This window comes from Stegostoma tigrinum, chromosome 9, assembly GCF_030684315.1.
Source record: "Stegostoma tigrinum isolate sSteTig4 chromosome 9, sSteTig4.hap1, whole genome shotgun sequence".
NCBI classification, from domain to species: Eukaryota; Metazoa; Chordata; class Chondrichthyes; order Orectolobiformes; family Stegostomatidae; genus Stegostoma; species Stegostoma tigrinum.
In genome coordinates this window covers 61,110,705-61,138,667 of record NC_081362.1, presented here as the reverse complement: position 1 = coordinate 61,138,667, position 27,963 = coordinate 61,110,705, and the positions used below count along the sequence as shown (strand labels likewise).

At 40.3% G+C, this 27,963-nt stretch overlaps 1 long non-coding RNA gene across 1 annotated transcript; it reads left to right on the top strand.

Annotated features, from left to right (window-relative positions):
• Positions 1-3: 3 nt before the first annotated feature.
• Positions 4-7,487, top strand: LOC125454790 (uncharacterized). Its single transcript, XR_007248101.2, has 3 exons — positions 4-224; positions 3,581-3,637; positions 5,508-7,487. It is a non-coding gene; the product is annotated as an uncharacterized LOC125454790 (long non-coding RNA).
• The last annotated feature ends 20,476 nt before the right edge of the window (positions 7,488-27,963 follow it).

Here is a 27,963-nt window from a genome sequence, read left to right as displayed (position 1 = left end):
GCTTTTGTGCTCCTGAGATGTTGCTGGGCCTGCTGTGTTCATCCAGCCTCACATTTTGTTGTCTTGGATTCTCCAGCATCTGCAGTTCCCATTATCACTAACACTAGCACTGAGATTACTTGACCCCCCTCCTGAATTCATTAGGATTGTCAACTCTCCATGATAGGTCTGGACACTCCAGGAATTGAGCATGAATCGCCAGAACACTGCTTTGGGCAACATGGGTAAGGAATATTTAAAAAGATTGAGTTTTCTTGTCTTTTGCATTTAGCATTTCTGTTTACTCAATATGAAAATGTTGAAAAATGACAGGGAACAAGTCTGTTTTTGTTGACATTCAAGCATTGTTCATTTCGTTAATGAGTATTTTGACTTTATAAGTTAGTGCGGAAGCAGCATGACTTCAGGATGAAATATTGGCCAACAAGTGTTGGGAATGACGGTCAAGTGGCTATAATTGAGGCCATAATACAGGATAAGATAAATATGCACTTTTTTAAAAAAGGAGCTACTACTAGATAGTCAACATGACTTTGTCAAGGGCAGATCGTGTCTGATAATTTTAATTCCGTTCTTTGACGAGATGACAAAGGCAGTGGATGGGCGTACTGCTGTGCATGTTAGTTGGATTTTCAGAAAGCATTTGATATGGGGCCACATGGTAGGTTGGTCAGCAATTTAGAAATATTTGCGACTGATGGGAGCAGAGGGGAGGTATAGGTGGGGATCTCTCAAACTGGAGATGAGTTGAAAGCGATGCTCCACAGGGGTCAGTGTTAAGACCCTCGCTTTTTTGACATGCATGAATGGTTTGAAAACAGATGTTCAAGTCAAAATCCGAGATCTCAGACATAAAATACCTCATTATACCACTTGGAAGGAGAACAGGATGTGATCTCTAATTTGGTTGTTGTCAGTATTTATCCCACAATCCTAACCCTGTAAGCAGATTATTTTGTCAATATCATATCCCTGATTGTGAGAGATTGCTACGTGCAAATTGGCTGTTGTGCTTAATATATTACAACACCCCCTCCTGTTGCGTGTGTATATATATCAATATCCTGGGACTGTGAAAGGCACTATAAACATGCAAGTACCTCTTATATATAACTCTCCAAGACATCCTCTAATTCTCGTTTTTCATGGAATCATCAGTTGCCGAGGCCTTAGACACCAGTGTTCTTTTAATATGTCTTTTCCTCTCTATCTAACGTTCTTCCTTTAACCCTACTTCAAATAAAGTTGGTTAATTTGTCCTAATATTTCCTTATGTGGCTTGGTGTCATATTTCATCTTGTAATGCTCCAGGAAAGTGTGTTGGAACTTTTTTTGATTATGTTAAGGGCATTATCAATCTACGATTGTATAGCTACATAGATTTCATGTAGAATTGCCCAGGGGAGTCAGGACAAACTATAGACCCCCAGTTATTGTGATTTCTAGGGTGAGTTAAAGTTTTTAGAAAAATTGAAATTTTCCAGTTAATAACTGAGAATACCACATCAATGTTTCATATCTTAAAAATTGATGTTTAAATGACTGAAAATACTGTTGACTAAACATTGTTTTTTTTGTAGCCATTTCTACTTTAGAAATGGGTATAACTTTATTGATAACTCTCAAACTCGGCCACCATTCTGAGCTTAAACTTCCAACTGCATTCTGCATGCAGCACAATAGAATCAGTTTTTTTTCTGTTTTAAGGTGGTTCTACCTGTTAGTGCTTATTTATGAGTTGCCTACAGACCACAAAAGGTAAAATTGCAACAACTGCTCATGAAACTTAGATTTAAAGTCTGAAACCTGATATCAAAGTGGCTTCCTGTTCTTCCTATTCCAGTGCAAAATTAGCTTTATACCCAAGAAAACTTGATTTGTTATCGTCAAACTCAACTTCCTTTCACTTCCGATTAAAAAGAGAGAAGTTGGTGTCATTTTACCCATAAATACCTTGAACCTCCCTCCAACAAAATAAACTACTATCTTCTTCAGCGATCTCTGTCAATTAAACACCTAGTCTGTCAAAAAGCCATTCAGGTCACATGACTACTTGTAATTTAGCCTATATTTACAAATACAGTCCCAAAAACTAAAAGATACAACCCTGAACACGGTACAGGATAATCTTATAATCCTCACAGTTGTGACACAAGTGGTGTTGAACCATCAGTGGAAAAAACCTGCAGCAGAAGACAACAGAAGTATTCACATAGATACTCATAGACATGACAAAATCAAAATTGAAGCAAACTCTTAAAAAAGCAAAGGATTTGATATAAAACTTGTCAGTTACTGGTTTTTCCCCCCAAATATAAACAAATATAGATTGATACTCACTCGTAGCTTTCTTAAAATTCATTCATGGGGTGTGGATGCCACTGGCCAGGTCAGCATTTGTTACCCATTCCTAATTGCCCAGAAGGCAGTTAATTATCAACCACCAGACAGGCTTCTTCTCTAAAGAATATTGGTGAACCAAATGAGTTTTACCTGACAATTGACTGGTTTTGAGGTCATCATTGAACTACTAATTCCAGATATTTATTGAATTCAAATTCCACCATCTGCCAGGAGAGGATTTGAACCTGGGTCCTGAGAACATTAGCTGGGTCTCTGCATTAATAGTCTAGTAATAGTACCATTGGGCCTTCACCTCCCCTTATTATTATTCATTAAATTTCTAACAGGTCAGACCCCTTCAAAGTAATCAAACTACTGCAGGTGAAAATGCTTTACTAAAAAAAAATTAAAATATTACCCCTTCTCCTAAGCATATTCAATAAAAAAAACTTTACCACCACAGTTGAATGATGCAGTTATTCAGCCGTTTGTGCCTGTGTTTGATCTTTGGTGGAGCTATTCAATTACACTTGCACTTCCCAATCCTTTCTCTTTCACCCTGCTTATGTTTCCCATTCAGACACCTTTCCAATTTCCTTCTTAAAGTTGTTACTGAATATGCTTTCACCACCATCTCAGGAAGTATTTTCTTAGAACAAATTACTGTACGTAATGAAATTTGTGATAAGTTGATTCAAAGGGAGCCTGTTGATGGGAGAAGGGTCTAGGTCCGAAACGTCAGCTTTTGTGCTCCTGAGATGCTGCTTGGCCTGCTGTGTTTATCCAGCTCCACACTTTGTTATCTTGGATTCTCCAGCATCTGCAGTTCCCATTATCACCAATAAAGGAAGCTGTTGTGTAACCCAATTTGTGCACCAACGCATTGTATGTTAAAAATGCAAATGACACAGTAAATACATGAGAAATGTCTTTATTTCTTGATTTGTTCATTCCTTATGATATGTAGTACAGAAGAAGTCTGGAAAACTTGGTAATCTTTTTCCGTTCAGCATACTGTCTTTGGAGGAGGCTATCATGTTTGGCTGCAGTAACAACATGTTTTCAGAGATAATGGGAACTGCAGATGCTGGAGAATTCCAAGATAATAAAATGTGAGGCTGGATGAACACAGCAGGCCAAGCAGCATCTCAGGAGCTCCTGAGATGCTGCTTGGCCTGCTGTGTTCATCCAGCCTCACATTTTATTACAACATGTTTTCCATGTTTTTGTGTTACAGTACGAAACCCCAAAGCATTTCTGTGGCCTTTGCAGCTTCAACTAGGGAAACAGGCAGGTGAGTATTGGGCTTTCATCGGCTCTTCAGGGTCATCAGGATGATAACAATCTTTTCTTTCTGTTGATTCATTTTATCCACTTTCCTGGTCCATGCCTCAGAAATGCTCCATGTCATTTGGGTGGAATGTAACCCCGTACAGTCTGAGTAGTGTCTTAACCTTGCAAAGCAATGGGGCATCCTGGATTTTTTATCACAATTTTTCAGTGCCATCCTAGTTGACGCAGGCCATAATAATGACAAGTTCTTCACTTTCCATCATTTCACCTTTGTATATTAAAAAAGAAATCTGGTAAAAGACAGTTAAACAGTCCAATTGCATCAATTAAAAAAAATTCTTGGAGTGTATTCATTCAGGACACTGACAAGACATATTTTGCACTCTAGCATGACCTGACTCCACTCCGATCACTTGGCATTAGCATATGACAAGAGTGCACAAGTTTGGTGAATCTGGAATTACCAATCCGGAACTTTTTTAGTCGTGGGCTTCCTTCTGCCAGCTGGAACGGCTGACATCTTTGCCAGGACAAAGTTCTGAGTTATCTTCACTTGACTCATCACAATTTAATTGAAGTCCTTTTCCCCTCTTCTTGTTTCTGGTTTTTCCTTAATTGCTTAAATTCGGGTTCTCTGATTACTTACTCTTCTAGCACTGCAAACAGTTTCTCTTTTTGACTATATTTAGTATACAAATGTCAATTAATGTAAAAATGCAAGCAAATAATTAAATCAAAGACTATAACACAAATGAATTTAAACTTATTCCCCATGCCTATTAGGTTAGGACCATGTGCAGGGAGATAGGATTATTTTAGAATGGCATCAGGGTTAGGGCAGACATGGTGGGCTGAAGGGCCTGCTCCTATGCTGTATGTTTCAATTTTTACGTTTGTTCTATGTTCAACATATTCCAACTGCTAGAGAAATGTAAGAACATGGTAAAAGCCTTTACCTTATCTTCCTACATTTCACTAAGGCATATGACACCTTTAGAATGGCAGGACTCTATAAGAACACCACATGAGATGAAATTAGTGACCACAGTGGACATAATAGCCTGGTTTTCCATGGTGGGATCATGGTTCAGTGGGAGATAGGAAGAGGTATCTGAGAGCTGGCATGCAGCCTTTGCAATGTAGAGTTCAAACCACCATATAATAGCAGGACCACCCTTCTCGGCCGGCTTAATTACAAAGCCAGGGTTGGATCCAAGAGCATGGAGTGCAATCAGTTCACAAAGAGATAGGTTCAAATGACTGGGGGCAGGTGGGGAGGGGTGAGCGCGTGCAGAGAAATTGAGGTGGTAAATGTCACATTGACAGTACTTGATGAACAGGTCGAGTGCAGGTAAACAGCCAGAAGGAGGGATCCAGGTGGAGGGAGAGTGTTGGAGGTGGGTGAATGGGTCTGTGGGACAGGGAGAGGACTCTTGTCCAAAGAAATAGGCATGGATGTGAAGGTGATACCAGACGAGTTCGATGCCAGGACTCTATAACATATAGGAAAAAAAAAATCATTCACCAAAACTTCTCAGCCTCATCTACTCCTTTTGCTTGCAACAGTTTCAGGGTGAGGGGTGGAATGAAACAAAGCTGTACCCTAGCCCCAACTCTCTTTTAGATTCTTTTCCCTGTTCTGAAGCTATACCTTCTCTGCAGATGTGGATAAGTAACCCAGTTAACCACTGGGCAAGACAATAAACTTTACAATTCATTAAGATTGAAAATGAAGCTGAAGACACATCCCATCTTGATCAGAGAACTTTTTCACATTTAGGATACTGCACTAGTTACCCACAAAGCAACTCAGCTGCATAGACTCTTATACCATCTCTCTTATGCCTGTAATTTGTTCTTTCTGACCTCAGGCATCTTTGCTGTATGTGACGGATTATGGTACATCTGGCAATCATAACTGCAGCAGCCATCTCCAAAGGCAGAGCTCCCAAGTGTTTTGCACAAACAAGCAGATGCAGCTTTGATGGACTGGGCATGGTGTGAATTTGCAACTGAAAAAGCATTTTACCTGATGCAGCAATGCTATGTTACTCTCAGTAATATAAGAAGCTGGGTGTGGAGATTCTGGTGTTGAAGAATCCAGATGACATTTATTACAGTTAGATGTAAACAAAATGTTCATAGGCATATAAGTGTCTGGGCTAACATTAGCTTCCAATTGCAATAGAGGTGCATTCTTCAAGTGATCCCAGAGTAAGATGAATTATGAGTACTTATACCTAACAAGGCACATGCCGAGATAGTGATTATGTGATAAGCATGTCTCATACAAGTATACAGACTGTGAGATGTCACTCAACAGGGCATTCCTGCAGAATGGAAAATGGTCACATGCAGAAAGACCTCCTGTATGTTGAAGTTATCAGAGCTAGACCACCCAATGGTGTTGGATAAAAATTTGTGCAGTCAGAGCCAGCGCTGAGTTAGCACTGGAGCATTCAGAGAACAGATCATTCCGAGGGATTGCTACCTTCATGCCTTACTACTGGTCACGGCATTTGGTTCAGTCTAGCAATAAGAGTGGGGCAGTTTGCAAGGTTTTCATTAAATCACAGCAGAGAGTTCACTGAAGAACAGTTGCAAAGTCACAATCAGTTGGCAAAGAAGACAGACTGAGTTGGAGGTGGGCTCCACGTGAAGCTATAATGTTTGGGAGATGATTAATAGCACTGGCTCTGTCTCATCAGAACTCAGGAAGAAATTTTGAGTCAGTAGGTGCCTAAGTAATTTGGGGCTTCATGAGAGATGATGAACAGTTGGATAACTCTGCAGTCAGAACTCGAAGAAATTTTAGAGTTGTGTAGACACCTGACTTTTGAGATTCAGTATTGAGGTGGAGAACTGTATTCTCAATGGGTGGGAGATCAGCCATGATGGCATGATATGGCTGGTGCAAGTCCAGTACCACTCTCTGTGGACAGCGAGGTGTTGCAGGTAGTCAATACCCATGGAGCATGCCCGAAGATGGGGAGGCCTGGAGGAGCAAGCAGTGAGCTGGAGCCATCATGTAACTGCTCTGACTTGCATGCCAGGAATAGACACCTACTTGTTTCTTTCACACAACTTTCTAGTTGTGTAAAAACTCCACGTAAGTGAGACGATAATAGGTCATGATGAAATGTAAACACCAGGAAATGGGCTTTGTGCCACTTACTAGAGAGAGTCTCATCATGCCATTCAAATGATAGAGGGGTCAGTGTCGTGGTGCAGTGACAACAATCTCTTGCTCAGTGTCAGCAAAACAAAAGAACTGATCATTGACTTCAGGAAGAAAGGTGGAGGACCCCATCCCCCACACCCCCATCTATATCAATGGAGTTGAGGTGGAGAGGGTCGAGAGCATTAACTTCCTAGGAGTGACGATAACTAACAATCTGTCCTGGGCCTCCCACGTAGATGTGACGGTCAAGAAGGCCTCCTCTTGTTCAGGCAGCTTAGGAAATTTGGCATATCCATAAGGACCGTCACCAACTTCGACAGATCCACAATAGAAAGCAGTCTATCTGGGTACATAACAGCATGTTACAGCAAATGCTGTGCCTGAAGACTTAAGAAACTACGGAAAGTTGTGTGCATAGCCCTGTTCAGCACAGAAGCTAACCTCCCATCTGAGGCTCCTGTCAGGAATTTTTACAAATGTGACATTGACTTCTTGCACCGAGGAGTTTCCAGCTGACAAAAGGAGGAATAGGGTGGTAATAGGACTAGAGCAGTCAGGAAAGAAGAATAGGGATGGATTGGGAATATAGAAATCTTGGAGGTGTAATGGGAAAGGAAGATGGGCAATGCTTCGAAAGCCTGTAATTTCAAATAAACCTGTTGGACGATAACCTGGTGTCGTTTGACTTCTAATCTTGTCTTGATGGAAAACACTTTAACCCCAGTTGCCTCCATGCCAAAACTAAATTGACAACTTTTAAAAAACAAGATCTAGTTTCTGCATAACACCTTAAATTTGGCATACAAAAACCTCAATCAATCCTTGAATTTTGCTGAAACAAACCTCTAATATCAACACACATCTCTTCGGCCAAATAATGTATTTTGCATGTGTGTTGAAGGAGAATCTCTGGAATAAGTTGAGCACTTCCCATACACTGGCAGCTGCCTCTCTCAAATACCACCATTGATGACATGATCCAATGTCAGATTGTGCTATGTCAGTACAGTCTTCTGCAAACTCTGGCAGTGAGTGTTTGACAACCAAATCTCCACAATCAGCAAATGTCCTGGTCTACAGAGCAATATTGCCACCATGCTCTCGTGCTGAGGTAAGACCTAGACTGTATCATGACACATAACAGTGCTAGAGATATTTCATCAACAAAATCTTTGTGATATCCCCCAGATTAAATAGGACCACTGATAGTGTTGAGCTTCTTACGACCAGGTTCACAGGAAAACACCTGATTAATCACTTTTGATGGATTGAACACTCTCTGGATGACCGAAACACATCTCCCTATCTAGTCCTATTTTTCTAACTCTAATGGCCAATGTTTCGGGGAAGAAGTTTGAAGCCCTCTGTGAAGGGTGGCCAAATTGACCCTAATGATCAGACAATGCTGTTACCAATTGTTAAGCATGGTAATAGTTTGTCCATCAACCTGCATTATGCTTTGAGTTACATTGTCTCAATGAAATCATATGTTTTGGAGACATGGACAATAAATAAAAAGACTACTGATAAAAACTACAAGGATTCAGGATGGGGACGTGTAGGAGGATATTTTACATATTCAGTGCAATCAAAAAAGGCTTATGATGAGGTGCTGGAAATGGCTGGACCAAAGAGTAAATTAGAGCATTACAAAGAGAAACAAGTACAATATTTTGGTCACATCATTACAGTAGATGATAGAGAACATTTATGACCCTTATGATTTTATAAACTTGTATAAGGTCACCCCTCAACCTCCTATGTTCCAGTGAAAAAAGTCCCAGCATGTGCAGCCTACTTTTATAACTCAAACCTTGTATTTCCAGTAAATCTTTTCTGAACCTGCTCCAATTTAATGTTATCCTTTCTAGAGCAGGGCAACCAGAACTGTACTCAGTACTCCAGAAATGGCCTCTCCAACATCTTGTACAACCTAAACATGATGTCCCCACTGCTATACTCAATGGTCTGAGCAAAGAAGACCAGCCAAGCTAAACACCTTTTTAACCACCTTGACTACCTGTGACACAACATTCGAAGAACTATGTACCTGAATCCTGGGTCTTTGTGTTTGACAGTGCTAACCAGGGGCCCACCATTAACTATATAAGACCTGCCCTTGTCTGCTTTACCAAAATACAATTCCTCACATTTGTTCAAATTAAACTCCACCTGCCCCTCCTCAACCCATTGGTCTAATTGATCAAAATCCCTTTGTAATCTCAGATAACCTTCCTTGCTATCAACTGTACCACCAATTTTGGTGTCATCCACAAACATACTAATCATTCCTCCTGAATTCTCATCTAAATTGTTTCTATAAATGACAAGTAACAGTGGATCCAGCACTGATCCCTTTGGAATACCACTGGTCAGAGGCTTCCAGTCTGGAAATCAACACTCCACCTCCATCCGTTGTCTGCCGCTATCAAGCCAATTTCATATCCAATTGACAAGCTCTCCTTGAATCCCATGTGATCTAACTGTGCTAATCAGTCTATCATGCAGAACCTTGTCAAAGACAATGTCTACTGCCAAGTTAAATGGAACCACTGTCTCTTCCCCTCTGTGATGTCTCAGCAGTTCCAGTAATCTACTAGAAGGCAGTTTTCTGGACAGCTGTGACATCCTACAAGCTCTTTTCTATGCTGCTATTCACTTGTTTCTATAAATGGGAGACAATTTTAAATCTGTCTAATCACTGGAAACAGAACAACTGGATAATTAATATTTAATATGAGTCTGATCCACTGAGTTCACACCCTTATCTTCAGATTTCTTTATCCTAGCCTCTATATTCGCTCTCACTTCTATCCCACTTTACACACTCTAAACTGTGGCTGGAGCAGCCATTCATCTGACTACATATCCTTCACACTAAAATATGATCCTTGCTCCTCTACTTAATTTCAGGTGGTGAAGATGTCAAGACCCCAGTGTCAATTTAAATGGAGTTTCAGAATATTTGGAGGACCAAACAAACTAAAATTAAAATACTTGACATATTTTCACATATGCTTCCAGAGCATCCATCAAAGATGGAAAGTTTGAATTCCTTCCCTTACAACTCAATTTGTTTTTTCTTTGCAGTTTCCTATTATTCTGGCATTAATATATGTCATCTTTCCACTTTGATTTTTGGCTTACATGTTGATGGATTGATGTGCACTATTTTAATTTCAATTCTCTAGCTTGCTGTTTGTTTGAAATAGATTATAATCGTGGATGGGTTTGTCCAAAGCAATCATAACCTGATTGAACCAGACCTATTAAAAGTATTTCAGTTGCTGTAATTTGCAGAAATTAAAAAATGCTAAGTTTCATTTATAGTTAGTTGGGCTTTTCAGGGTATTTTTACCCCACCTAGCTAATTCATATGAACTAGGAGCATCAAGTGTTCATAACTACTGAAATTAATGCATTAGGAAGATATATCCCATATGGGTAAAAAGAATAATCAACATTTCTGCAGCAAACATTAATTTATTTTTATTTCGAGTTTGTGCTCTAGGATTACAATTCTCTAAATTTTTACTAGATATACTCATTTATTCAAAATATCTGTTATATTTTGTTTGTGATTTTGGATTAGTGGTCTCAAGAACCATAAAGCTTCACCAGCATATCATCTACCAAATTTTATTATTGGGGAATTGGCTCTTCTGGGTGGCAATTCAGACAGAAGAAATGGAACATATTGATTAGTCTATCTGAGTCTGTTCCTGAGAATTTGCTGTATTGTTCCTTTGAGATTCACTTTTTGTATACAATGACATTGATTAGGCACCTATTCTGCATCAATTCAATTAGTTTCAAAAGTATTTAAGCCTAATATGAAAGACATTGAAGAATATTTGTCATAATTAATAGTTGACCGCCAGGATGAAATTGCTTATTTAATAATTTTTTTTAGAAAACAACACTACAGCCAAGTTATTTATTCATGGCTCAGAATAACTGAAAGTTGCCAAATATCTTGGGTGTGAACATGTTACTGGACAAACTCTCTGGCACTGACTTCTGAAGAAACTCCTGAGAATCTAGTTGGCTTTGTGGTGGGTCTTGGATGAACACATTTTTGTTTGAAAAGATCATCTTGAAACATTATATTTTGATTTCTGCAGGATGCCAATATGCAAAAATGCCAACAAAAAATTTTTAAAATTCACTAACAGTGCTTAACCATGTTCTTGATACAAAAGCATATTCTATACAGTATGTACAGTACAACTTTTTCTCCATTCTGGTGTACTTTAAATAAGTTCCATGAAGGAGTTGTAGAGAGTTTTATTGTTGTGGTAAATTTAATGTGGGTCCTTAAGCATGTTGTCATTTTCTGGTGTCCAAATATTTCCTCAGCCTTGAGGGACTAAGCAAACAAAAATGTTCTGGTTTTTCTATGTGTTGAAAGCCATAAAGTAAGCAGAACCACATAAATTAATAATTAACAACTATTGAAATGTGATAAAATGATCTAATAGACTATGTCATCTTGGTTTGACCTGGCAGGGATCCATGATGTGATAATTTGAATTTTCGACTCAATCAAAGGCCAATAGAAACGTTAGTGATTAAACACAACTCAGACTATTCGATACATTCAGTCCATATTGGCAATCACCCTGTTTTAAATCAAATCGCTCTAATCACAGACTGTTCTCATATTTGTTCAATCCCTTTTCCTTCATCTATCAATTCCAGACTATGTTAGCAAAATGCCTACCTTAGTTGTGAACTGTGGAACTAAAATCCACAGTTGCATTTTTTCTGTGTAAGTCTCTCCAGTCCTGTATCTTAGGCCTCTTGCTGCTAATGCTTTGTCAATGGTGTCTGAAAACAAATTGTGTGGTACGAACAGCAAGAGTTGCTTGCAGATTCACCACTTCAGTATTTCGGCTCTTGCTTCTCTTGAATAAGCTATATTTCCTGAAAAATAAAAGTGGTTAGCTTTGGCTGACCGTTCTTTCTTTTAGAGCATTGAAGAGTCTGCTTCCATCTGTAGGGGTACACATTTGAATTATACAGGAATAACATCAATCCTAATCAGCTTTAACAGATCTCCACTGAAGAAAATTATAAAAAGCCTACAGTATGGCAAATTTTGTCTAACTTTATATACCAGTCCTGTCCTTCTATAATTTTAAACACTTTCATCATGACACTTTGTAGTATGCATTTTTCTAGCAATAACTAAATACATGCTTTAAAAAAATTCCTTAGTATTTTTCTTCCTCATACCAGGCAGCAGCTGAATGAATCTGCGTAGTTCTCTCTCTAAAGCATCATCATACTTCCCTGTACTGCACATAATATTCTAATTGAGTTCTTATTAAAGTTTTACATGGACTCATAGTTAGCTTTTGGCTTTTACATTCCATACCTCACAAGATAAAGCTAGAATCCTATTAGTTATTTTTTTCTACACATTTTTAACTTGAGAGACTGTCTTTATATAAACTACATAAAACCCCATGACTATGATTTGACCCAACTGTTCAATGCTGGTGTTCTGTTTCCATGTTTGTATGATGAGTGGCTTGCAGGTAATAGTGTTCCTATGTAAATGCTGCCCTTGTCCTTCTAGATGGTGAGGTTGTGGGTTTAGGAGGTGCTATGTAAGTGAATTTCTAAAGTACGCCTTTTCGATGGTACACACTACTGCTCTTGAGTATCAGTGGTGGACGAAGAAGATGTTGATAGAAGTGATACCAGTCAAGCAGGTTGTTTTGACAAGGATGGTGTCAAACTACTTGAGTGTTGTTGGAGGTGCACCCATCTAGGCAAGTGTGGATTAATCCAAGTTTCTGGTCAATAGTAACTGCCAGGGTGTTGAGAGTTATGGGACTCAGTGACGGTAATGCCATTGAATGCCAAGGGAATATAGTTTGATTCTCTCTTGTTAGAGATGGCCATTGCCTAGCACTTGGGTGAGCCCAAATGTGGATATCGTCCAGATATTACTCCAATTGGGCTTGGATCATGAATGCTTCCCACAGGCCCAATGCAGTAGATGCTCCCAGGCTACTTGGGCCAAATCGAATCTTATCTTAGGAAAACTACTCATATGTCCTCATTTGACAAAGGAAAAACACTGGATGCTGGAATCTGAAAAAATTGCAGATGATGCCAGACAAGCTCAACAGATTGAGCCACATGTGTTGAGAGAAGAACACTGAATGTTTTGAGGCCAGCGTAACTCTTCTTCAGAACTTCATATCAAAAATTCGACTAGCCACTATTCTAATGGTCCCTGTATAAGGGAGGACATTGGGATCAGTGCCCGTGGCAGCTGGGAGAGTTACTGTCTGGCAGGTGAACATATGCGCATTAGAGTTTGGTGCACTAAGTCCAAATGGATGTTTTTGAAGAAACTGGATTAAAAATGGTAAATTTGAAATTTTTGCCAGTTGCATGAGAATTCCAGATGCTTAGGTACCAGATAGAGTCTTAAGAGTCATAGAGTCATAAAGCATGGAAACAGGCCTTTTGGTCCAAATAATCCATGTGGACCATGTTCAGAAACTAAACTAGTCCTACTTGTTTCAGAGACGGTAGGATTAGTGTTTTTCTGAAGAAGTTCCTAGGCCCAAAACGTCAGCCTTCCTGCTCCTCTGATGCTGCTTGGCCTGCTGTGATCATCCAGCTCTATGTCTTGTTATCTCTAGTCCCACTTACCTGTGTTTGGCCCATATCCCTCCAAACCTTTCTTATTCATGTACTTATCCAAATGTCTTTTAAATGTTGTAATTGTAACTGCATCCACCACTTCCTCTGGCAGTTCATTCCACGCATGAAACACCCTCTCTGCAGAAAAAAATGCCCTTGTGACCCTTTAAAACTTTCTCTCTCACCTTAAAATATGACCCCTAGTTTTGAACTCACCCACCCTCGAGAAGAGACCTTTGCTTTTCACCTTATCTATGCTCCTCATAATTTAAACCTCTATAAGTTCACCCCTCACCTCGTACGCTCCAGTTAAGAAGGACCAAACCGATCCAACCTATTTTTATAACTCAAATCCTCCATTCTTGACAACATCCTGGTAAATCTTTTCTGAACCTTCTCCAATTCAATAATATCTTTATTACAGGACAGTCAGAACTACACGCAGTACTCCAGAAGAGGCCTTACCATTGTCCGATATAAACTTAACATGATGTTTTCAAAAAACTCAAATTGTGTTTGTGAGTCACAATTTCTCTTGCACAAAACCATGCTGATTATTCCTAATCAGTCCTTGCTTTCCTAAATGCATGTAAACCCTAACTTTCATAATGGGGAGTTTACTGTAATTCAACGCAATGACACATCAAATTTTAAAGTACCTCTGAGAACTTTAGTTGTAATTACCCAGATTCAGTCATTGCAAGAAGTTAATACCATCAGGCTATCAGTCTGGACTGGATTCAAATCCACAGCCTGATCTAAACTAACAGTGCAAATCCTATCCCTTTCATTAGGTTTAATCTATTTCTAGGTGTTAGAGTACAACTGAATGCCAATCATTCAAAACTTTATAATACCCAGTAGCATTTAGTAAGTGAGAAAATAGAATTGTTTGTGCCAATCTTTGAGATCTACAAGTGCCCTTAAAGCTTCAAATCACATCTGTGGCATCAGGTCACACTTGTGAGGAAAATTGCAGAGGATGCTGCATTTGTAAGAGTGTTAGTGAACACACATTGAATGAACACTGAAAGCTTGTAGAGCAGGCAGATTCTGACATTAATCAGTGTGCAATACTTTTTTTCTCTATTCTCTCATGGGATATGGGTGTGGTTGGTTGGCCTGCCCCTTTATTGCCTGTCCCTAGATGATTTTGTCATGGTGGTAAGCACAGACTTCATGACCCACTGCAACCTATGTGCTATTGGTAGACCTACAATCCCATTATGGAGGGAATTCCAGGATTTTTGACCCAGTGGCAGTTGAAGTATGGTGATCTATTTCCATGTCAGAATGGTGAACTGCTTGAAGGGGAATATCCATGTTGTGGTGTCCTTATCCTTCTAAATGGAAGTTCTCTTGAGTTTTGAAGCATCTTGGGTGAATTTCTGCAGTGCATTTTGTAGATATTTCACACCGCTGCTATTGATTATAAGTGGTAGATGGAATGGATGCTTGTGGATGTCGTGCTAATCTATTGGGCTGCTTTGTGAGCTGATAGTGTCAAACTTCTTGAGTGTTGTTGGAGTTGCACCCCTGTAGGCAGTCGGGGATATCTCATCACATACTTGTGCCTTGTAGGATGGTGGACAAGGTTGGGGAGTTGGGAGCTGAGTGACTTGCTGCAGTATTCCTAGTTTCTGCCCTACTTTTGAAGCCACTGTATTTATGTGGTGAGTTCAGTTGAGTTCTGGTTAATGGTAACCCCCCAGGGATGTTGACAGTGAGGGGTTCAGAATCATAGAATCATAGAGCCGTACGGCATGGACAAAGACCCTTTGGTCCAACACACCCCTGCTGATGAGCTATCCTAAATAAATCTAGTTACTTGTGCCAGAGTTTGGCTCATATCCCCTAAAAACTTCCTATTCATGCACCCATGTTGTTGTACCAGCCTCCACCACTTCCTGTGGCAGCTCATTCCATATGCACCACACTCTGTGTGAAAACGTTACCCCTTAGGTCTGTTTTAAATTGTTCCACTCTCACCCTAAACCTATGCTGTCTAGTTTTGGACTCCCCACCCCAGGGAAAATACCTTGGCTGTTCACCCTATCCGCGCCCCTCATGATTTTAAAAATCCCATAAGGCCACTCCTCAGCCTCCAACACTTCAAGGAAAATAGCCCCAGCCTATTCAGCCTGGCCGTATAATTCAAACCCTCCAACCCTGGTAACATCCTTGTAAATCTTTTCTGAACCCTTTCGTTTCACAAGACCCTTCCTGTAGCAGGGAGTCCAGAATTACACGCAGTATTCTAAAAGTGGCCTAATGAGAAAGTAACACCATTGAATGGCGGAACTAAAACTGGACATCACTGATTGGTTATCATTGAGCAGGTGCTGCTTAATAGTAGTTGATGATACCTTCCATCACTTTACTGATAATCGAGAGTAGATTGATGGGGGCCTTAATTGGATGGTTTGAATTTATCCTGCTTACTGTGTACAGGACATCCCTGAGCTATTTTCCACATTATCAGGTAGATGTCCATGTTAATGCTGTACTGGAAGAGCTTGGCTCCAGGAGTGACAGGTTCTGGAGTACAGGTTTCCAGCACCATTGTTGGAATGTTCTCAGGGCCCATAGCCTTTGCAGTGTTCAGTACCTCCAACTGGTTCTTGATATCATGTGGAAAGTATCAAATTGACTGAAGGCAAGTATCCATGACATCGGGGACCACTGGAGGCGGCTGAGATGAATCACCCACTTGGCACTTCTGGGGAAGGTTGCTGCAAATGCTTCTTTTGCACTGATGTGTTGGACTCTTCCATCATTGAGGATGGGACTATCTGTGGAGTCTCCTCCTCCAGTGAGTTGTTCAATTGCACATTACTATTCACGACTGGATATGGCAGGACTGCAGTTCTTAAATCTGATCCTTTGTTTGTGGGATTGCTTAGCCTTATCTCTTGCTGCTTATGCTGTTTGGCATGCAAGTAACCCTGTCTGGTAACTTCACCAGGTTGGGTCTGTTGGCTCTGTCCTGCCAAAACGATAGGACATATCTAGGGATGGTAATGGTGGTGCCTGGGACATTGTCTGTAAGGAATGATTCCATAAGCAAGATGATGTAAGGCAGTTGCTTGATTAATCTGTGAGATAGCTCTTCCAATTATGGTACTAGCTCCAAATGTTAGTAAGGAGGATTTTGTAGGATTGCCATTGTCATTTCCAGTGCCTACTGGTCTATCCAGTTTAATTTCTTGGTTGAGATTTTGTAGCAGTTGAAACAACTGAGTGGCTTGCTCAGCCATTTCAGAGGGCAGTTGAGGGTCAACCACATTTCTGTGGTCCCGGAATACATAAAGGCCAGACCAGGTGAGGGCGGCAGATTTCCTTCTGTGAAGGACATTAATGAATTAGATGGACTTTTCCAACATCAATAATGGTTTCATGGTCATTGGTAGATTCAAAATTCCCGACATTTTAAAACGGAATTCAGTTTCTACCGTCTGCTGTGGCAGGATTGAAACCGGGTCCCCAGAACATCAGCTGAGTTTCCAGATTAATAGAGTGCCGATAATACCGCTATCTGAAGGCTAATATAAAATAATGTATTTTCATTTCATTGTATATTTGATTGTGGACTGAAATAGGAAAAGATATATATTAAAAATCACAACTTGTTCAGGGATGACCACATGTTTTGAAAGCAAATAACCTGACACTCATTGTGAATACTGTTTACACAGCTGTTGGTTCAAGCAGTAGCAGATGGTTTGCAGTTGAGGTGGAGCCAAGGACTGTGCACAAATGGAGATTCAAAAAGCTGATCAGTCTGTGGGCTTGTGGACTAGTTATTGATGACAAAGTCCTTCTGCCTGCCAACAGTTATCTCGTTGGTTCCTGGAGAGCTAAACATTTTTAGGCCATGAACAAATAGAAGGAAGCTATCAGATGTTCACAGGCTTAGAACCTGTCTTTGTTCTCTGCAGTAAAAAATACTTTAAGCATGAAGGTGGCTGGTTTACTTTCTCCTCAGCAGTTGTTTTAACTGCAGCTTTTAATTGATGTCATCTCCTTTGTAAGTGTGAACTCACTCTGTGCCTCCTGCAAACAAGTGAAAACATCTGGAGAAGGAAGATTGAGAGGCAGTGTTGGTGATCAGCACAAGAATCATCTTGGGATGGGATTGCTGAACTGCTATGTAGTTTTTCCCTCTACCTATAACATCCATTTATTTTCCTGACTAATCCTGACTGTATGTAAGTATAAAGGGGGAGTTTAGGAAGGCCTTAGAGCTTTAACTAGTAGAGATTTTTGGGAAGGCTCATAATTGCTTAGCTGTAGCTCGAATCTGTTTATGTTTAGTGAGTAGTTATTTTTGATGAGGCAGAAACCTGGTCTGTGCTTTCTGATGATCTGGGTCCAGAAAACTGATGCATTGTAAGTCCAGTTTACTTTTTAAAATCTTTAACTTACATGATGACTCCAGGAATAGCTAGTTTTGATGTTAAGTGAGCTGTGAGATATTGTATTATGATTCTCTTTACTAACTCACTCACAAGTGCACAGTGTTTAAAACACTGCATTTCCATTCACTCATTCACAAAACCGTGTTAAATAAACATCCCTTCCAACCCATTACTACTTCTTTACACCTTTCCCCATGCTGCAAACAGTGTTTCTGTATCAAAGGCTACTCCTGAATAAGTGTTAATACCATAACCTACAGAGAACAATGCCATCCCTGCCATTGTGTCTCCGTAACTCACTCAAAACTATGGAAATATTATAATATCAATTAGCCTTAGCAACCATTTCTTGCGACCTGAATAGGTTGCTGAACATCCAACAGTTACCTCCACTATTATGTACGTTTTAAATACATATTAAATAAGGCCACTACCCCTTTAAGAAACTCACACTCAAAACAGCGCTGCTGTGAAACTGCATGAATGAATGTGGAAGAACCGTCAAAACCGGCAATAGTAAATGAAATCTCATGACCCAGCTGCGGGAGATCAGTTTGATATCGTTTACACTTTTATTTAATACATGTATGACTTCTTACTTATTTGGATCATAGGGGTCCAGTATTTTTACTAACATTACTAGCTTTAAAGACAAAACGACTAATACTTCTTAATTATGCAAGCTCGGACCAGACAGACATTCTAATCCCATAAGGAGTAGCATTTAGCAAGTGCTTAAACCATCTCCTGCTTGCCCAGGACAGATGTCACACAAACTTGTGTACAATAGATACAACGATGTGACACCATAATGCTAAAATTTTAATATATGTAAAAACTATGTATAAAAGAGGCTACTGTAAAACTGTTCTTTGGATTCCATTGTCATCTCAGACTGTTATTGCAAATGCTCAATGAAGAGGCTATTTCACCACTCACTGATTTTGGTCATTATTGAGCACGATCCCACATATCCCATTGAGGCATGCCACTAATTTGACACTAGTGGTGCTATAATAGACTTTAACAGACCCCTAATGCCCTTCGTGATGTTGCTAGGATTCTATAAATGTTCGATATTTTTGGAGGGATTTTCAAGTTCCAAAAATCTATCAAAGCAAGGTAAAAAATTGAAAGTAATTTTTGTTGACTTTTCAGATTGGGCACATGGATGGACTAGTAGATATTACATTTGCAATACAGTCTTACTTAGAGAATGAACAAAGCTCATACAAAGTAGGACAAACTGCTGAAAGAGGGAAAGAAAAGAGGAAAAGTACTTTCAGCAAGAAGCCAATTCTAGGCAGAGTGTTCAAAAAATAATTGGCTGAACTCCAGTGTGGGGCTGATTGTGAGACACTTGTGATACAGGAAGGGGGAAATCTGTCAATTGTTGCAATCTGATGAGCTGTAATCTGACAGCAGGACCAGACTCTGCTGCTATAGGCTGACAAAGTGATGGAGGTAATGAAAATTTATGCATTTGGTTCCTCACAGGCTGAAGCTGGGAAAATTTGAAAATCTCTCAGTTTACCATTTACTTTTCAAAAGGGAAATTACTGTGGACTTTAACCTGGCTGGATTTATTCTGTAATGCCCGTGACAGGTAGGTGTGCAAGTACATGGCTTCATTAGTATTGTCGGCCTAACCATTGCTCTGACACCACACATCATTTTTAGGCACTGAAAGCCCCTCCGCACCATACCAGAGCCAGAGGGATTCCACTGCCCTGATATAAGGCTGAATCATGTCAGGCAATGCCTGGCATCTTGGCAACAGTCATGATGGCTTAATTCTACGATAGTTGCCGTGCCAACTGCATTTGAGCCAGCACAGTACACTGAAGCTTGGCACACATGGGACAGATGCAGTGTGCTGCTAACTCCAAGTGTTATCCGGGCACATAGCACTGCCAGCACTCCCTCAACTTTTCTCCCGGTAGTGCAGCCTCTGAGGTCTGTTCATGGCATCAACATCCAGAACAGGAAATCATTTTTGTGATTGGTTGTCAATGCTGACCACTGTGCGCAGACACTTGGAGCAGCAGCGCACGCACGCAGCTGAGAGGGAACATTGACCTCAGTATATTTAGTTTCCAGCTTTGATTTCCTTGTAACCATGTCTCCATAATGGCTGTATGATCCTACCTATTAAGCTGTGTTCGTGCTGCAAGCCCATTTACTTTGTTTTGAATGCCATGCACATTTATGTAAAGAGACATTAATCTTGCCTGTTTGCCATTTTCCCCCCTTTGGGTCTATTTACTGCTTTTTTATGCTTGTACACTCTGTCCCTTCCTGTCCCCATCTGGGTACTATTGTCAAAGTAGTTGCCCTGCAATGGGCCATATCCTTTAGCTTTTTACATCTATATGCTCCACTTCCTGATCCCTTGCCCCCCTCCAACTTGTGCACATCCCTAGTTCAAGTGAAGCCTGTCTCACTGGAACAGCTCACTTACATCACACTTATATTGATGCCAGAGTCTCATGAACTGAAACGTTCTGGGACTCTGGCACCAATCTTTAAGCCATACTTTTAGTTCCTGACTTTATGTACCATGTGCCAGTTTGTCGTGGCTGAGATAGTAATCCTAAAATGATTGTCTGGGAAGTTCTGCTTTTCAGTTTAGCTCCTAACTGTTCACAATCTTTCAGTTGAACCTCCTTTCTAGTTCTATCACTGTTGTTAAAACCAGTATGGATGATGACAAATGCATTGCTCCTATCGATCTCCAAGTTTCTCTCCAGCCCCAATGAGACACCTTTAGCCCTGGCAAGAGGCTGGCAACACAGACTTCATCTGTAGTCATGGCTAGTTTAACAGTAACTATGCTTCTAATTATATGGTTCGTTATCTCTATTTTGTACCAATTTTCTCCCAACACTTGAATGGCTCCCTTTATCATGATGTGATGGTTAATTTGATCATCGTCCCTGCAGTTCCACTTGTGTGCACACAGCTTGCAAGAACCTACTTGCTGGACAATTTTAAGGGGCAGCATAGTGACTCAGTGGTTAGCAATGCTGTGCCACAGCACCAGGATTAGGGGTTCAATTCCACCCTCAGATAACTGTCTGTGTGGAGTTTGCATGTTCTCCCCATGTCTGCATGGGTTCCCACTGGGCACTCCAATTTCCTCCCACAGTCTGAAAATGAGCAGGCTGGATGGATTGGCCGTACTAAAATTTCCCATAGTGTTCAGTAATGTGTAGATTAGGTGCTTTAGCCATGGGAAATGCAGGCTTATAGGGTAGGCTGATGGGGCTGAGTGGGATGTTCTTCCAAGGGTTGGTGTGGGCTTGTTGGGCCGAATGGCCTGTTTCCAAACTGTATTGATTCTATTCTATGGTTTAAAAATTCTCAAGAGCTGCCTCTTGGGTGTCCCTACCAGCCCCACATACAATTACACACTCACCTCAATCTAGCCTTTTAGAAAACTGATACCCATATTATCAATGCCCACTGGCTGTCATTCACTCAATTCTGGTGTTGCATTACATCACATCTCTTTGCTGTCCTCAAAAGCATGCAGTCTTAGAACCTGAGTTGTTTGCTGTGAACATGAAGAGGAATGACAGCGTATCTTCAACATCATGTTGGATTGTTCAAACTGCTGCTGCCTACACCCTCCTCAAGGGACATCACTCTCATGGCTAGCACCATCTCACTGGTGTGAATGAACCCACGATTGAAGTGGGCACTGCAGCAGCCTTTGAAAGCTTGAAAATATGGGCATGAATTTAGTTACAGACAGGAGGCAAAGTGTTAATTCCACTACTGCGGTCTTACGTCTACTGCTGCCTAGTTTCTGTTGGATGAGGGAAATTAATATCAAGACTTAACAGTAATAACAAGAAAGAAATACAGCAAGATTTTGTTTTGCACACCTTGTTTTGGATGTTTTTACTCCATGCTGAAGAAGAATGTGCACATTGTTTAATTGTACACTGTCTGATAGGCAGGTGTCCAACATTAGTAAGTGAAAAAGCATAGATAGTTTCTTATGGTGACTGATTCAATGGAATGTCTGGGTGTCTGCCTAAGTGCCAGCAGTGTTTTTTTTTTGCTTTATTGGAGATATCATCCAGGATCAGTCTTAATGGTAAGCAATGCATTCTAAAAAAAAATTTATTGGTGTTTGATGAAAAGCAGTTGAGCTTTCTCAGACAAATGGAATTAGAATAAAAAGGTTCCACACTGCACATTCTGATAACTGCAACAAGAGACAAAACTGGAAAATAGATGGGAAACTCGGCAGTGCCAGGATTAATATGACACTACACCCACTTAGGTCATGCTCTTAAATGTTAAAAAGTAAGTTCATTCCTTTTTTGGAATAGTACTCCCCATTTTCCTTTCTGCCTCCCATTTCAAAGCAACCAATCACAGACTGTCAGAATGGTGCTCACAAATTCCTTTGCTTCCTCCAGTGCTTGAATGACATTGCTGTGCTTTACCATCTGATTTCTGGCCATAATCGTTCATTAGTAGGAAAAGAATGGCTTAAAGAGAAATTAATGTTATCATACAATCAATGATTTGACAACTATTGGAAAACATTTGATGGCTTGTGTGTTATAGCACTGACCTGGGTAGATCATTCTTCAACTTCAAAAGTCAGCATCTGCTGCACAGCTGAAGAGAAATTTCCGAGGTCTGGAGGTGGTGATTGTTGGAAAACATTAACTGTAGCCTGGGAATGCAGACATAGTATTTTGCTCTTTAGAGATGGAGCAGGAGAAGTAACTTCTGTAGGCGCTCAAACCTTTTCCACTGACCTACTATTCTGGCATAATCTAACTGTAGCATCCACTTAGCAATTTCCCTGTCAAACCCTCAGCATCTTATGTTTTTCAACAGATCACCTCCCATTCATCTAAAATCCAATGATTATAGGTCCAATTTGCCTAACTTTTCTAATAAGAAAACCCTTTCATAAATAAATCAATATTGTGAAAGTTCAGTGACCTGCCTTCAATGCAAATACAGATTTTTTGAATAAGGAGTACAAAATTGTACTCTAGATATTGTCTCATAATCATTCCTCACAGTAGTAAGGAGGCTTCCTTACTATTATATTGCATCCCCCTTGAAACGAGATCAACATTCTATTTGCCTTTCTAAATACTTGCTCTGCCTGTGTGCTGTTTGGTATGAGACCACCCAGATTTCTCTGGACCGCAGTATTTTGCCATTTAAATAATATTCTCCTTTTGTATCCTTTCTACCAAATTGGACCATTTGGAACTTCTATTATTTTTCCATATAATATTCCAGCTGCCAATTTTTGTCCATTGTCAATATCACTTTGTGCAATCTTTGTAGCCTCCTCATGACTTTCTTTGCTGTCTATTTTTGTATCCTGAGAAATTTAGCTACAATACAATCCATTCTTTCACTCAAGTGATCAATATAGATCATAAATATTCCATGCAGCAATAATTTCTATGCTTCTTGCCCTAAGTACAATTTGCCAAACTGAAAATAACTCATTTATCTGACTTTCAGCCTCCTGTTAATTAACCAACCCTCCATCAACATAAATATATTATATCCAAAGCCATTGCTCTTATCTTCTGCCCTATTGCAGAAATGTAACGCAACTTGTGGCATCTTATGATAGGATTTGTTATTGATTATATTTATAATTATCTTATTATTCCATCTTATGGAAATTCAAATCAACTGCATCCGCTGACTCCTTTCACATAAACTACGTGTTATAGCCTCAAAAAATTGAATAAATTTGCTAAACATGATTTCCCTTTCATCAAACAATGTTGTCTTCCCCAGATTATATTTTATTTTGCTCAAAGTCATGCTATTACGTTCTTTAATAATGATTCCAGCATTTTCCCAATGTTAGGATAACTTGTTCAGACTTCGCTGCGTTCTGTCTCCTTCCATGAATAGCAGGGTTATGTTTGTTGTTTTTAATACCTCTGGAAGATTACAACCAATGTATCGACTATCTCTATGGCTACTTCCTTTAATTCCTCGGATGTAGGCCATTAGGTCCAGGAGACTTTGCAAACTTTGATTCCCTTAGAATTCCTCGTACTTTTTCCGGTGTCATTGGGGTTATTTTACATTCTCCTTCCTTTTATCCCTTCTAGAATTGGAATGCTTTTGGTCTGTTCTAATACTAGATAATTGCAAAATATTTTTTTCAAAGCCTCTGCCATCCTCTTTTGTTACAAATGTTAAGTTTGTAAAATTGATATGTTTTAAACCAAGTCTTCAATTAAAGGAAAAATGCATATGATAAGAAGTTCATCACGTGATCAGTTATGAGTTGACATGGTTACCATGGGCACAGTGGGGGCCAGCTAAAGACTGTCCGAGAGGCTTACTGAAATGTTCACACATGAACAAAGACAAGAACATCTACGCTAACTGCATATGGAATTTTTGTCTCAGAATTTTTTTTGAACAGTAGTAGAAAGAAGGAGACATCTCTCAGATAGAAAATAAGCTGCAGCTTGTGTGGTCAATAAAGAGGAAAATGTATATTTTCTGTGGTCTACCAGGTAGAATGTGTGAGAGAAGGCAGCCTTTTGATCAAAGCGATGGAATCTAAAGAATTGTAGAGATTTGTCCTGATGTGGCCTGGAGTGGGGGTGGGCGAGCAGTAAAGGAATTGTTGAAGTGGTCTTACTGGTGATATTTGGTTTGGAACTTCTCCAAAAATGAAAAAAAAAGCCATCTTCTGATAGTCACTCAACATTATAACTTGAAACAGGGAGAAGAAAAATAATTGGAAACTGGAATGATAGTTGGGAAACCTGCTATTTCCCAGAGAAGAGTAGATTAGCCTTTTTTATTTTTACAGACTTTATTGAAGGTGATGCAATGTGTGATTGTGGCATCAGTTTTCATTCACGTTGAAGGTAAAGTGATTTTTTTTCTGTAGAATATTATTTTTCACCTAAGTATTGTTTAACTCATATTGCTTTTAGTTTTTTTGTTATAGCAAAAGTTCTTAAAGTTTGAAATCTTGTGAAATTCCTTTAAGTTGGTCTCTAAAAGTTCAAATATAATTTATTGTTATCTATATATGCAGAGAAATTTTTCCAATTAATTCCTAGCGTCATCATGTTTGGAACCCATGTTTATTTAAACTACTCTCTTTTTATATGCTTCAAGATGCTCTTATTCTGTGTTTTTATATTCCTTGCTAGTTTAGAATCAGGTCCTGGTCAGAGTCTACTACAGGCCAGACATGTGTTGGAATACTCTCCAATTACGTGGATGGGTGCATCTCCAACAGAATTCAAGAAATTTGAAAGCGTCCAGGACAAAAAGGCCTACTTGATTGCCACCCCATCCAATACCTGCAACATTCGCTCCTGTTTACCTCCGATGCACAGTGGCAACAATGCGTACCATTTACATAAAAAATTCATATAGAAAATAGCAGCAGACATTTACCATTCAGGCTATTGAGCCCACTCTGCCACTCAGCATGATTGTAGCTGATTGTCTATCTCAACACCCTACTCCTAATATCTGTCAACATCTTTAGTCCAGAGAAAGTTACCTTTTTCTTTCTTAAACATATTCAATGATTTGCTCTTCATAGCCTTTGTGGTAGAAAATTCCATAGGTGCATCAGGCTCTGAGTGAAGAAATTTATCATCCCAGTCAAAAATGACCTCCTGCAACCCTGACACCATCACCTCTTGTAATGCCCTTCTGTTCTCCAAAACTCAGAGAATTGCTATCCCTGTATCAAATATGTCCAAACCTGTCAGAATTTTATGCATTTCAATGAGATCCCCACTTAGCCTTCTAAACTCCAGTGATTATGGGCTCGGTTGATCCAATGTCTGTTCATGCATCAAGCTTGCCATTCCAAGAATCTCTCTGGTGAACCATTGGTGCTCTCCATCTAAGGCAAGTATACCTTTTCTGAGATAAGGAAAACAAGATTGTACACAATACTGGAGCAGTGCTCTCTCTAAGGCCCTTTACAGCAGCAGTAAGTACACAAGCTCTCTTACCATGAAGGCAAACAGACCATTTGCCTTTCCAATGACTTGCTGCACTTGCATGCTTATTTTCAGTGACTGGTGTACAAAGATACCTGGACCCTTTTAACATCAACGTTTTCTAGACTATTAGCAGTTAAATAAAACTTTTCCATCCTCTTTGTTCTGCTGAAATGGACAACTTCACACTTATTGACCTTGTCTCTATCTGATGTGAATTTGCTCAGTCACTCCACTAAATCATATTGAGGCCTTTTTACATGCTCCTCAATCTCAGCTTGTTTAGTTTGATCGGCAAACTTGGAAATATAATATTTGATTTCCCCCAATAAATCATTTGTGAATGTTCTAAATAGCTGATGCCCATGTACTGATCCCTGTAGTATCCCACTTCTCTGTGCCCAGCACACTGAAAAAAGAGCCATTTGTTCCTGCACTGTATTATCTGCTAACCCATTCTCAGTCTGTGCCAGTAGGTCACCACCAATCCTATGTGCTTTGATTTTGTACATCAACATGTTATCTGGCACTTAATCAAAATTTCTCTGAAAATCCAAATTCAGCACAACAACTGGTTCTCCTTTATCTACTTTGTTAGTTGCATTCTCCAAAAAATACTCTAGTGGTTTCCCTTTCATATATCCATGTTGGCTGCATAATCCCATCTGTATTTTCTAAGTGTCCTGTTGTCACATCTGTTTTTAATTGATTCCAGGAGTTTCCTACGGCTGATGTTAGGCTAAACAGCATGTAATTCCTGATTTACTACCCCCCTCCTTTTCAAATTGTGAGGCTACATTTGCTGCCTTACATTCTGCTGGATCCATTATAAATCTATAGAATTTTGAAAGATAACCAACATATCCATTATATCCATAGCCATCCCATTTAGTACCAAGGATGTAGACTTTTTGTCTTTGGACTTATGTGAGCTTTTAACCCCATTAATTTTTCTAACAGAGATAGTGGGAACTGCAGATGCTGGAGAATCTGAGGTAACAAGGTGTAGAACTAGATGAACACAGCAGGCCAAACAGCATCAGAGGAGCAGGAAGGCTGATGTTTTGGGTCGAGACCCTTCTTCAGAAAGGAGGGGAAGGGGGTTCTGAAATAAATAGAGAGAGAGGGGGAGGCAGATAGGAGATGGAGAAGCGAGAAGATAGGTGGAGGGGAGACAGACAGGTCAAAGAGCCAAGGTTGGAGCCAGTAAAGGTGAGTGCAGATGTGGGGTTAGGGAGGGGATAGATCAGTCCAGGGAGAACCGACAGTTCAAGGAGGTGGGATGCCGCTGGTAGGTAGGACAAGGGGGTGGGGCTTGAGGTGGGAGGAGTGGATAAGTGGGAGGAAGGACAGGTTAGGGAGGTAGGGACGAGCTGGGCTAGTTTTGCGATGGGGCCAGGGAAGGGGAGATTTTGAAGCTTGTGAAGTCCACATTGATACCATTGGGCTGCAAGGTTCCCAAGCAAAATATGAGGTGCTGTTTCTGCAACCTTTGGCTGGCATTGTTGTGGCAGTGCAGGAGGCCCAGGATGGACATGTCATCCAAGGAGTGGGAGGGGGAGTTGAAACGGGTCATGACTGGGAGGTGCAGTCAATTGTTGTGAACTGAGTGTAGGTGTTCTGCAAAGCAGCCCCCAAGCCTCTGCACTTCCGCCATCTGCAATCTGACCCTACCACCAAAGATATTTTTCTGTCCCCACCTGTATCTGCTTTCCAGAGGGACCACTTTCTCCGTGACTCCCTTGTCCGCTTCACACTCCCCACCGGCCTCACCAGCCCCACCACCCCCGGCACTTTTCCCTGAAACCGCAGGAAATGTTACACCTGCCCTTACACCTCCCCCCTCACCCCCATCCCAGGCCCCAAGAAAACCTTCCACATCAAATAGATATTCACCTGCACATCTGCTAATGTGGTATACTGTATCCACTGTTCCCGATGTGGCCTCCTCTATATCTGTGAAACCAAGCAGAGGCCTGGGGACTACTTTGTCGGACACCTACTCTTGGTTCGCGACAAACGACTGCACCACTCAGTTGTGAACCATTTCAACTCCTCCTCCCACTCC